Below are 10,971 nucleotides of genomic sequence, written 5' to 3' on the forward strand. Positions count from 1 at the left end.
CATATGATGTTTTTTTCAATTTTAAACATGCGTCATTCTTTGTGTATATATAATTAAGTGTCAACTTCTCAAGTTTCAAATAGCAAAATCCCGTCAGATAACTTCAAATAAAAATGTGTTGAATACAAGATAATAATATGACTGATGCTAACAATAATTACATACTAACCTTAAGTATTCCATATAAAGCAATTATCTTTGCCAACAATATACTTGCAGGAAATTTTTCTTCCATTAAACAACCTTTAAGCAATCTACAAAACATAACACACAATTGATTAAATCCTGAAGTTCAAAATTATTGTTCTCACTTGCAATGAATTAAGTCAGAAAGTGTAGTATGAAAAATGTACAAAACAGTCTCATATATCCATCAATAGAACCGCTCACAAGCTATAGTATAATAGGTATCCATAAATATCATACATTGACTCTATACTATCCACAGAAAAATAACCATCTCTAAGCTAATCTTTAAAAAGGCATAATTCAAATATGGAAAATTTTGATAAGTCCAAATAGAACCTCCTTAACATGTTAACTAACAGAATAGTCATAGTTTCCCTCATAAAACCAAATATGACTGCCATAGGTAATCAATAAATAGGCTTTCACTAACTTTATGTATTAGAATTGTTCAAGCACGGCAGGGAGTAATATTAGAGTTAAACTTTGATTGGATAATACGAGGAGAAATAAGAGGATTACCTCAATCTATTATATGTACATGTGTATATAATAATCAAGTACAAACTAATTGAAAGAATAGATCTTAGTATAACACAAATACAAAATTTATTGCCAAGGAGACAGTTATATCTACATTCTAAAACATATTAAACTCAATGAACAGAAGCACAACTCAGTTCATCCCATACCTCTCTACACCTTAATCACAATGTTGAACCAGAAAAAATATATAGTTATGAACAAATTTTACATAATTAGAACAAGATTAAGTTTTACAACAATCATATATAGTGAAGTATATAAATTATTAATAGCTTTCTCATAATTAGAACAAGATGGCTTGAACTAATCAAATACTAATCTAATGGACGTATAAACTTTCATATATTCCAACAAGACAGTATACTAAAGGTAATATCCAATAAGTTTTGAAAAGTTATCATACAATTTCATATATTTGAGTCTCTTGTCATAAGATAAATCTATATGTATGCTTCTGACAAAAAAAAAATTTAAAATAATATATGGTCATTTAGACATATTAGTTAGACAGATTTTATTATATATTTTTTTCTAGACTGATATTTTTAATAATGATGGTACAAAAATAAGAGTCTTGAGTCTCAACTAACAAATAAATTGTGTAAAAATCCCCTGTTTTGCCCAACTGACTGTAAATTTAAATTTTACAGTTATTCAATAATAGGATACAGATCTAAAAAATTAATAAACTGCTCTAAATTAACTGATGTTCAGTTCTAAGGTTTTATTCATTTAAATAGATATAGAGTTCAATAACATACAACAAAGACATGAAAGATCATAAAAAAATAGCAAGAAAAAACAGAATCTGCTTACAACAGAATAAAAAACGTGGAAAACACTCATCTGATGTTAATGGTTAGTTTTTTCATATTTTTCATTTGTTTGATTAATTGAGTAACTTTCTTACACTTTCAGAAACACTTTAATTAAGTGTTAAAATGTTTATAAATTGGACAAACACATTCATTAAAAATTGTAATACTATAAGGGGGAAGAGATTTTGATGGAAAGACAGGATTACTTATTTCTTTTAAATATGAAACAAATTTAACAGATTTTACAATCTAAAAAAACATACACTATGCCTAATATAGTTAACTAGTATACGTGCTCGCGCGTTGCGCGGATATTTAAATTAAAAATAAGTGATAAAATTTACTATGTACTTTGTAGTGTATTATTAATACACAATTTAATACTTATATTATTAAAATTAAAATATTATGTTTATAGTTATAATTAGCTACATTTTTGGTTTTTAAATATGTTTTGTTGAAATTTTAATAAATATAATATTAATTTTTTTGTTTATTTTAGTTTGATTAAAAAAACAATTACTTTATGTGTTTTTACATGTTTGATCTATTATTTTTAATTATGTTTAATTGAAATAATATTATATCCTTGTTAGTAAGTTTTAAAATCTAACTCTCACATGAAATGATTAAATATCAAATTATAGGCACGATATTCAAATTTTTAAATTTTATCTTTCTATTTTTGTAAAACGCATATATCGATTACATGATATTTTCTAAAAATCATCTAAATATAGTAATATTTTATTACTAAATAATGTTTACATTTTCAAATCAATTTCATAAAACTCATTGAATAGAAAAGTTATATAAAAAGGTTAATCCTATAAGATGTAGTTGTTATTGAAAGAAAAAATCATTAAAAAGAGAGGCAAATCAGTGAGGAAAAAAAGTTATTGTATATGTATTTTTCACAATTTACAATCAAATATAATTTGTAGTTACATTATCAGTTATATTTTTCAAATTTATTAATTTTATTGTCTAACAGCTATTCTAACAATTGACATATTTTCATACATCAAGTATAAAGAAGCATGGAATTTTTTAACATACTTTAAATAAAAATTACATATCAAAAAAATATTCATAAGTTGTTGTTCTTTCATATATGAATTTTCAATCAAAAGAATCACAAATAAAAATTGAAATACATAACTAAAGAAAACTAATAAATTTCATCACCCCATAACCAAAAAGAACATTCATCATGTTTTTATCTACATAATCCAACTATTTTACAATGAATCTCCTTCACTAATGGAGGAGTAACATATCTTACTTTGATATTAAAAATAGTCATAAATCATACATTACAAAAATTAAAAACACAACTATTTTTATTTATATATAACATAAATAGAAAAAATAAGGCCAAACACGATTTTTTTTTAAAATAAACAAATTTGCATTCCTAAATTTTAGGCCTACAAATATTGTAAAATGAAAAAGATAAATATGAATTGTAGAAGAATCCATCGTATATGAGAGCAGTTATTTCAGCCACATATTTAAACATAGTTAGTTAATTATTATTTTTGTTCCTCTTTTGATTTTATCTTCTTCTTTTTCTTTGTTTAAAATTGAAAAATATCCTTTTCCTTTTAAAAGATTTTTAGATTTAAAATACTTAGGTTTTAATATTTTTAAAAAAGACTCCATCGTGTGTATGTGGAGTAATTAATTTAGCTATGTATTTAAATATAGTTAGTTAGCATTTTTTTTTGTAACTGTTATGATTTTATCTTATTCATTTTTTGTTTAAATTAAAAAACATCCCTATCTTCTAAAATATTTTTAGTTTGTAGTTTCATATTTAAAATTTATTTTGTTAATTAAATATAAATTATGTGTTAAAAGACTCCATTAGTTAATTTAGCCACATATAATATTTTATGTTTCCTTTTCTAATTTATCTTCTTCTTTTTTTATAGAATTAAAAAGTAGTCTTATCCTTCAAAAATATCTTCCAATTTTAAATATTTTTTATTTTTAATTTCAGAAATTTAAATTGATATTTTGAATTCAATATTTTCAAATATTTATGGTAAATCTCAGATGAAAAAAGAGAACTTATCTTTCTCTATTTTTTAAAAATATTATCTATAAAATATTTATTATTTTTAATGTTACCTTTAAAATATTTAAAATTCAAAATATTTTTACTATTTTAAAAATTAAAAATATTTATGTGTTGTTTACGGTTAGTTTATTATTCAAATCATGAGTATTGTAATTTATTGAAATCTTTGGAAAATTATGTGTAGTGGCAAGTATGTATGACAATAAGAGATCTTCCTTTGTTATAATTCTTTATGTCATTAACTGTGATATTCACACAATATTGAGCAAAAACTATCCATTTGTTATAGGGCCTTACAAATGGACAGATTTATATAATCATTGATACAACCAAATATCATATTAGGTGCATGAAAGTGAAATGGAACATATCACTTTCATTGTCATAAATACAAATTACCATTAAATATTTTTTTAATCAATGTCGGTTTTTTAAATAGTTTTATTAATTAGATATAAATTTTGTTTTAAAAGACTTCATCATGAGTGGAGTATTTATTATAGCCACATATTTATAATTAGTTAGTTAATATTTTACTATTCCTTTTCTGATTTTATATTCTTCTTCCTTTTTTTTTTGTTTAAAATTAAAAAGTATTTTTTTATCTTTTAAATAGATATATTCAGTTTTAAATATTTCATATTTTAAATTAATATTTTAATTCAATATAATAATGATTCAATTTTATGATAAATCTCAGATAAAAAAAGAACTTACCTATAAATCCCTTATTGTGGATTCATTTTAATATTCATAAAATATAAAAATAAAAATAAAATATCATAATGATTCAATTTCTATCTCCTGAATATCAACGATAATTCATAAGCCATAAATTTTGCTTAAATGAATTATTTTATTGCAAATTGCAATGTTAATGACATAAATAAGACATTCAATAAAAAAATAAATGACAGATTTTTCCTCCTTTATAAATCATCTGCAATGAAATGAGGAAAAATACGAAAGAAAGTTCATAAGCCATGAATTATGCTTAAAATGAATTAATTTAATCAATTTGGTTCAATTTTTGATTCAGATAAAATATATCTAAGATCTCCATATAGAACATATTTTCTTGATAAAAAAAGAAAACAAAAAAGAAATAAATACTTTAAAAACTGGTCAATATTGTCAATCTTACACTCTTGACTTGGCAATAAGTAAAATGGAAGTTGATCTTTGAAGATTAGGTTGAACTAAAGTTTCATCATAATGGCCTGAAATGCAGAAATTGGCATGATCGTTCGGCTCCCAACAAACAATAAGGCTTTGGATTTTTGTTTGAATGTGATTTTTGTTTTACACATTTTTGATGAATTGGTTTAAAAAGGTGTGGATGATGTAGTTTAAGTAGTATTTTTTAAAAAAAGATGTGGGTTAGGAAGTTTAGACGTTTTTTAAGGGATAAGATTAGTTAATATTTGAAATTCAAATTTTAAATTGATTATTTAATGGATGTTGGTTCTTTTCATTTTAATTTTTTTTGGATTGGAAGTTTTTTCTTCATATTATTAACTAAGGTGTGTTATATGGATATAATTTAATATATTTTAAAAAATGAAAAAAAAAAACCCTATTTAACGTAATCAGATCCACAATTTTAACTTATTTTTATAATTTTTTTTTGATAATCAGTTTTAAGTTTTTATTTTTTGATTATTAATTTAAAATAAATTTATAAAAAAATAAAAAAGAAACTATCCCATTAAAAAATAAAAAAACCCACTCATTTCACCTACGAATATCCACAATTTTTAACCTTTTTTTTTTTAATAATCAGTTTTTAAATAAAAATTTAGTTGGTTACTTCTTCTTCTTTTTTGTTAATTTTAAATACAAATTTTTAAAAAAATTTAAAATTGCTGAATTTTTGTGGTACTGACACGTGACACTTTTTTCTTCTCCTATTATATATAGATAGATTTAGTGGCAATACATTCACAATTGTCATTTAACTTTGTAAAATTATTTAGTACAAAGTGATTAACTTAGTGATGATAAACTAATAAAGTAGACTGATTTGTTACTCCATTGAAAGTACATTAGTTAATGCATATTCCTTTATGCTAGATTTGCCAAGTAGTTCTTCTTCAAATTCAAGGCAATCTAAAGGTAAACATATAATGGTGGATGAAAATGCATTTTCCGTGGAACATTCTAATGTTCAATCAAATGAGCAAAATATTTATGAAAATGAATATGAAGATATGCTGGAAGGTATGAATCTATACTTAAAACACATTTTATGTTCTTATAATTTATTAATGTGCAAAATCTTGTATAGTAATAATTTTTTTACATTTTTTTATATTTATAGGGGATGAAATTGAAGGTGGTAGAATTTACAATCAAGGTATTTGTTTCAATATTACATTTCATCCACAAATTGATTTATGATTTTTCTACAATAAATAATTAAACTCTATCTTTTAAATTTTAAATGAAATACTATTAGATTATTGGGATATGGGAGATCCTACTTATGAGTGTGAACATTGCGGTGCGTACTTCTGGTATGAAGAAAGAATTAAGAGATACAAAAAAATAAAACCTGTTTTTACTTTGTGTTGCGGTAAGGGAAAGATAAAGTTTCCAAATCCTAAGGATCCTCCTACACTGCTAAAGGAATTATTATTTGGATCAGGTAATTGAAATTATTTATCAAATTACTACATTATTATAAGAATATATTCTTTTAAATGTTTGAATAACATAAAATTAATTTAGGTGACAAAAGTCGTCATTTCAGAGAGAATATAAGAATTTATAATTCTATGTTTTCATTTACATCAATGGGAGGAAAAATTTATGCATCTGTCAATCAAACAAAAGGGCCAAGAACATTCAGATTATCTGGACAGAATTATCATAAAATTGGAAGCTTATTACCTACCAAGGGATCTACTCCAAAATTTGCACAATTGTATATATATGATACAGAAAATGAGGTGCAAAATAGAATTAATGTTATCAAGTAAGTATTTATAGTATATATAAATTTTACAACGTTCAATTAATTGTAATTATTAATCACTTTTATTTATATAACTATTTTTTTTAGTTGTAGTGAAAGCAACAGACAAATTCATGCTCAAATTGTTAATGATATCAAGGAAATGCTAGATCAACACAATGTGCTTACAAAATCTTTTCGGATGGTAAGAGATAGATTTCAAATTGATCAAAGTGCAGATGTTAAACTAAGATTGATAGGAAAAAGAGGATCAGATGGAAGAAGGTACAATTTTCCAACAGTTTCTGAGGTAGCAGCTTTGGTGGTTGGTGATTTTGAACCAACCAGTTCTGACAGAGATATAATAATTGAAAGTCATTCTAGACAACTTAAGAGAATAAGTGAATTGAATGCAGCATACTTAGGTTTGCAATATCCATTACTTTTTCCATTTGGTGAAGATGGATATAGAGAAGATATTCCTTTAAATGGAATTGATGAATTATCTGATGGAAGGAAATATGTTAGCTCTCTTGAATACTTTTCATACAAAATTCAAGAAAGGAAGAATGAAGTACCAACAATTGTATCGGCTAAAAGATTATTTCAGCAATTCTTGGTAGATGGATATACAATGATAGAATCTTCTCGATTGCTATTTCATAGGCTCCATCAAACACATTTGAGAGCAGACTTTTATAAGGGATTACAAGAAGCTGTTTTATAGGGAGACACTCAACCTTCTTCTAAAGGACAAAGAGTAATATTATCTTCTTCTTTCACTGGAGGTACACGTTACATGTTGCAAAATTATCAAGATGCAATGTCAATATGTAAATGGGCTGGATATCCTGATCTATTTATTACATTTACTTGCAATCCTAAATGGCCTGAGATCACTAGATTTGTGAACAGTAGGGGATTGGCTCCAGAAGATCGGCCAAACATTATAACGAGAGTCTTTAAAGTCAAATTAGATCAACTGATAAAGGATTTGCGAGACAACAAAGTTTTTGGACAAGTAAAAGCAGGTATATTATTGCCTTATTATTATACCACAATTGTTTATTTTTAATTTGAAACAGTAATAAAAAATAATAGCATATTTATCCTTTGATTCAGTGATTTATACTATTGAATTTCAAAAGCGTGGATTGCCTCATGCGCATATTTTGCTATTTCTACATAATAAATCTCCAAATATTGGTGATATTGATGATATTATTTCAGCTGAATTACCAAATAAATTACTTGATCCGGATTATTATGTGGCTGTTACAAACTTTATGATTCATGGCCCATGTGGTTCAGTTAGAAAATCATCTCCTTGCATGCAAAATGGAAAATGTTCAAAACACTTTCCAAAAAGGTTTATTTTTTCTACCTCAATTGATGAGGAGGGATATCCTGTATATAGAAGAAGAGATGATGGCAGATCTACAAAGAGATCAGGTATTGATTTGGATAATAAATATGTTGTACCACACAATAGATTTTTGTTGTTGAAATATGGGGGGCATATTAATGTTGAATGGTGCAATCAATCAAGGTCAATTAAATACTTATTTAAGTATGTTAATAAAGGTCATGACCGTGTTACAACTGCTTTTTGTGATAGTGCGAATTCTTCAGATTCAAGAGGGGTTGATGAAATAAATATGTATTGTGATTGTCGGTATATATCACCATGTGAAGCAGCTTGGAGAATCTTTAAATTTCCAATCCACCACAGAGAACCTTCTGTTGAAAGGTTATCTTTTCATTTACCAGGCAATCAGAATATCATATTTTCAGATGATGATCCAATTGATATTGTCATCAATAAACCAACCATAAAGGAATCCAAATTTTTAAGTTGGTTTGAAGCAAACAAGGAATTTCCTGAGGCAAGAGATTTAACCTATGCAGAATTTCCTTTAAAGTTTGTTTGGAAGCAACAATCTAAGAGATGGGTTAAAAGAAAAACTTCTGCATTTTTGATTGGAAGAATTTTCTTTGTTCCACCGGGATCTGGTGAGCAATATTATCTTAGATTGTTATTGAATATTGTTAGAGGTCCCACTTCATATGAGGATATCAGAAGAATAAATGATATTGATCATGAGACTTTTAGAGATGCATGTTATGCTTTAGGATTATTAGATGATGACAAAGAATATGTTGATGCTATAGTAGAAGCAAGTCATTGGGGAATGCCATCATATCTAAGACAATTATTTGCTATGCTACTTATATCAAATTCAATGTCACGTCCGGAGGTTGTTTGGCAATCAACATGGCATTTACTATCTGAAGATATTCTTCATGAACAAAGAAGAGTATTAGATAACCCAGGTACCCAATAATGTTTTAAATTTAAATTAATCATATTATTATCATGAATTCTATTTTATTTTTGTTTGATTAATAGTTTATTATATTTACGTTTAAGTATTAATTTATTATATATATTATTTTTTCAGAAGCTTATCTATCAGATGCTGATTGTAAGAATTGTTGCTTGCAAAAGATAGAAAGTTTTTTAAAAAGTTGTGGAAGAAGTTTTTTAGATTTTCCTACAATGCCAATACCTGTTTACACTGAGGATGATGTTGACATCACTAATAGATTAATTTGTGATGAAATGCGTTACAATAAACGAGCTTTAGCTGATGAACATCAACAATTGGTATTAAATTTAACAGATGAGCAAAAATCAGTGTATAAAAAAATTATGGCAGCAGTTAATGAAAATATGGGTGGATTTTTCTTTTTATATGGATTTGGAGGAACAGGAAAAACTTATATTTGGAAGACTCTATCAGCTGCCATAAGGTCCAAAGGAGATGTTGTTTTAACAGTTGCATCTAGCGGGATTGCATCTCTTTTATTACCAGGTGGCCGAACAGCACATTCAAGATTTGTTATCCCGCTAAATATAACTGAAGATTCAACATGCAATTTAAAACAAGGTACTCCTTTAGCACATTTGCTAATCAAGACTAAATTGATTATTTGGGATGAGGCTCCAATGATGCATAAACATTGTTTTGAAGCTCTTGATAAGACTTTAAGAGATATTATTGGCTACAAAGACGCAACTAAGTCAGAATTACCATTTGGTGGTAAAACAATTGTTCTTGGAGGTGACTTTAGACAAATTCTTCCTGTGATCCCAAAAGGTAGTCGCCAAGATATTCTTAATGCAACTCTCAACTCTTCATATTTGGCCCCATTGTGAATTATTAACACTGACAAAGAATATGAGGTTGCAAAACAGTGACGCTGATACTGATCTAAAAGAGTTGCAAGAGTTTTCTGATTGGATATTGGCAGTTGGGGATGGTAGTATTGGTAATTCATTTGATGGAATTGATAAAGTTTTAATACCAAAGGATCTTCTAATAACTGAATATACTGATCCAATAGCAGCTATTGTGGAAAGTACGTATCCAGATTTCAGTACTAATTGTAATGATGTTGGATACCTACAACAAAGAGCCATTCTTGCTCCGACTCTTGATATGGTGGAATCAATCAATCAATATATGATCCCCTTGAATCATAATCCTGAGAAATCATATTTGAGTTCTGACAAAATGTGCAAGTCTGATCATACTTATTCAGCTTTAGAACATGTCCACACCCCAGAGTTTTTGAACACTATTAAATGTTCTGGAGTTCCAAATCATTCAATCACTTAAAAAGTTGGAGTACCAGTGATGTTACTAAGAAATATTGATCAGGCAGCAAGACTATGTAACGGCACTAGGTTGATTGTTACTAAACTTGGAAATCAAGTAATTGAAGCAAAGGTTTTATCTGGACAGATGGCTGGACAGAAGGTATTTATTCCAAGAATGAATTTAACACCTTCAGATGCTAGAATCCCATTTAAGTTTCAAAGAAGACAGTTTCCTATAACTGTATCATTTGCCATGACAATCAACAAGAGCCAAGGATAGTCTTTATCTCATGTTGGATTATTTTTGAAGAAACCAGTGTTTACCCATGGACAACTTTATGTAGCTGTTTCTAGAGTAACAAGTAGAAAGGGATTAAAAATACTGAGTTACAATGATAACGGACAATTAACTGATGAGGCTATAAATGTAGTATATAAAGAAGTGTTCCGAAATCTATTGTAATATGCAGATTCTTTTGGATGTTTTATATTTACTGTAATTGTTGATGATTATTATAAAACAATTTTGATGAAGTTGTTATTATAATTATGGTATCATTTATGCTATTTTAACCAACTAAATAATTTTAAATATTGTCTTCTGTGTAGTACACCTAAAGATAACATTATATGATATAAAATGTTATGCGATTTCTTTAATTAATATACAAATTTATTAATTTTAGATTAAATTTTTATCATGTAAATTGATTGA

The 10,971-nt window shown here is 26.5% G+C and overlaps 1 pseudogene; it reads left to right on the forward strand.

Moving 5' to 3' along the window:
- The first annotated feature begins 9,115 nt into the window (after positions 1-9,115).
- On the forward strand, positions 9,116-10,719 carry LOC125858996 (uncharacterized; annotated as a pseudogene).
- The last annotated feature ends 252 nt before the right edge of the window (positions 10,720-10,971 follow it).

Source organism: Solanum stenotomum, chromosome 3 (assembly GCF_019186545.1).
Source record: "Solanum stenotomum isolate F172 chromosome 3, ASM1918654v1, whole genome shotgun sequence".
NCBI classification, from domain to species: domain Eukaryota; kingdom Viridiplantae; phylum Streptophyta; class Magnoliopsida; order Solanales; family Solanaceae; genus Solanum; species Solanum stenotomum.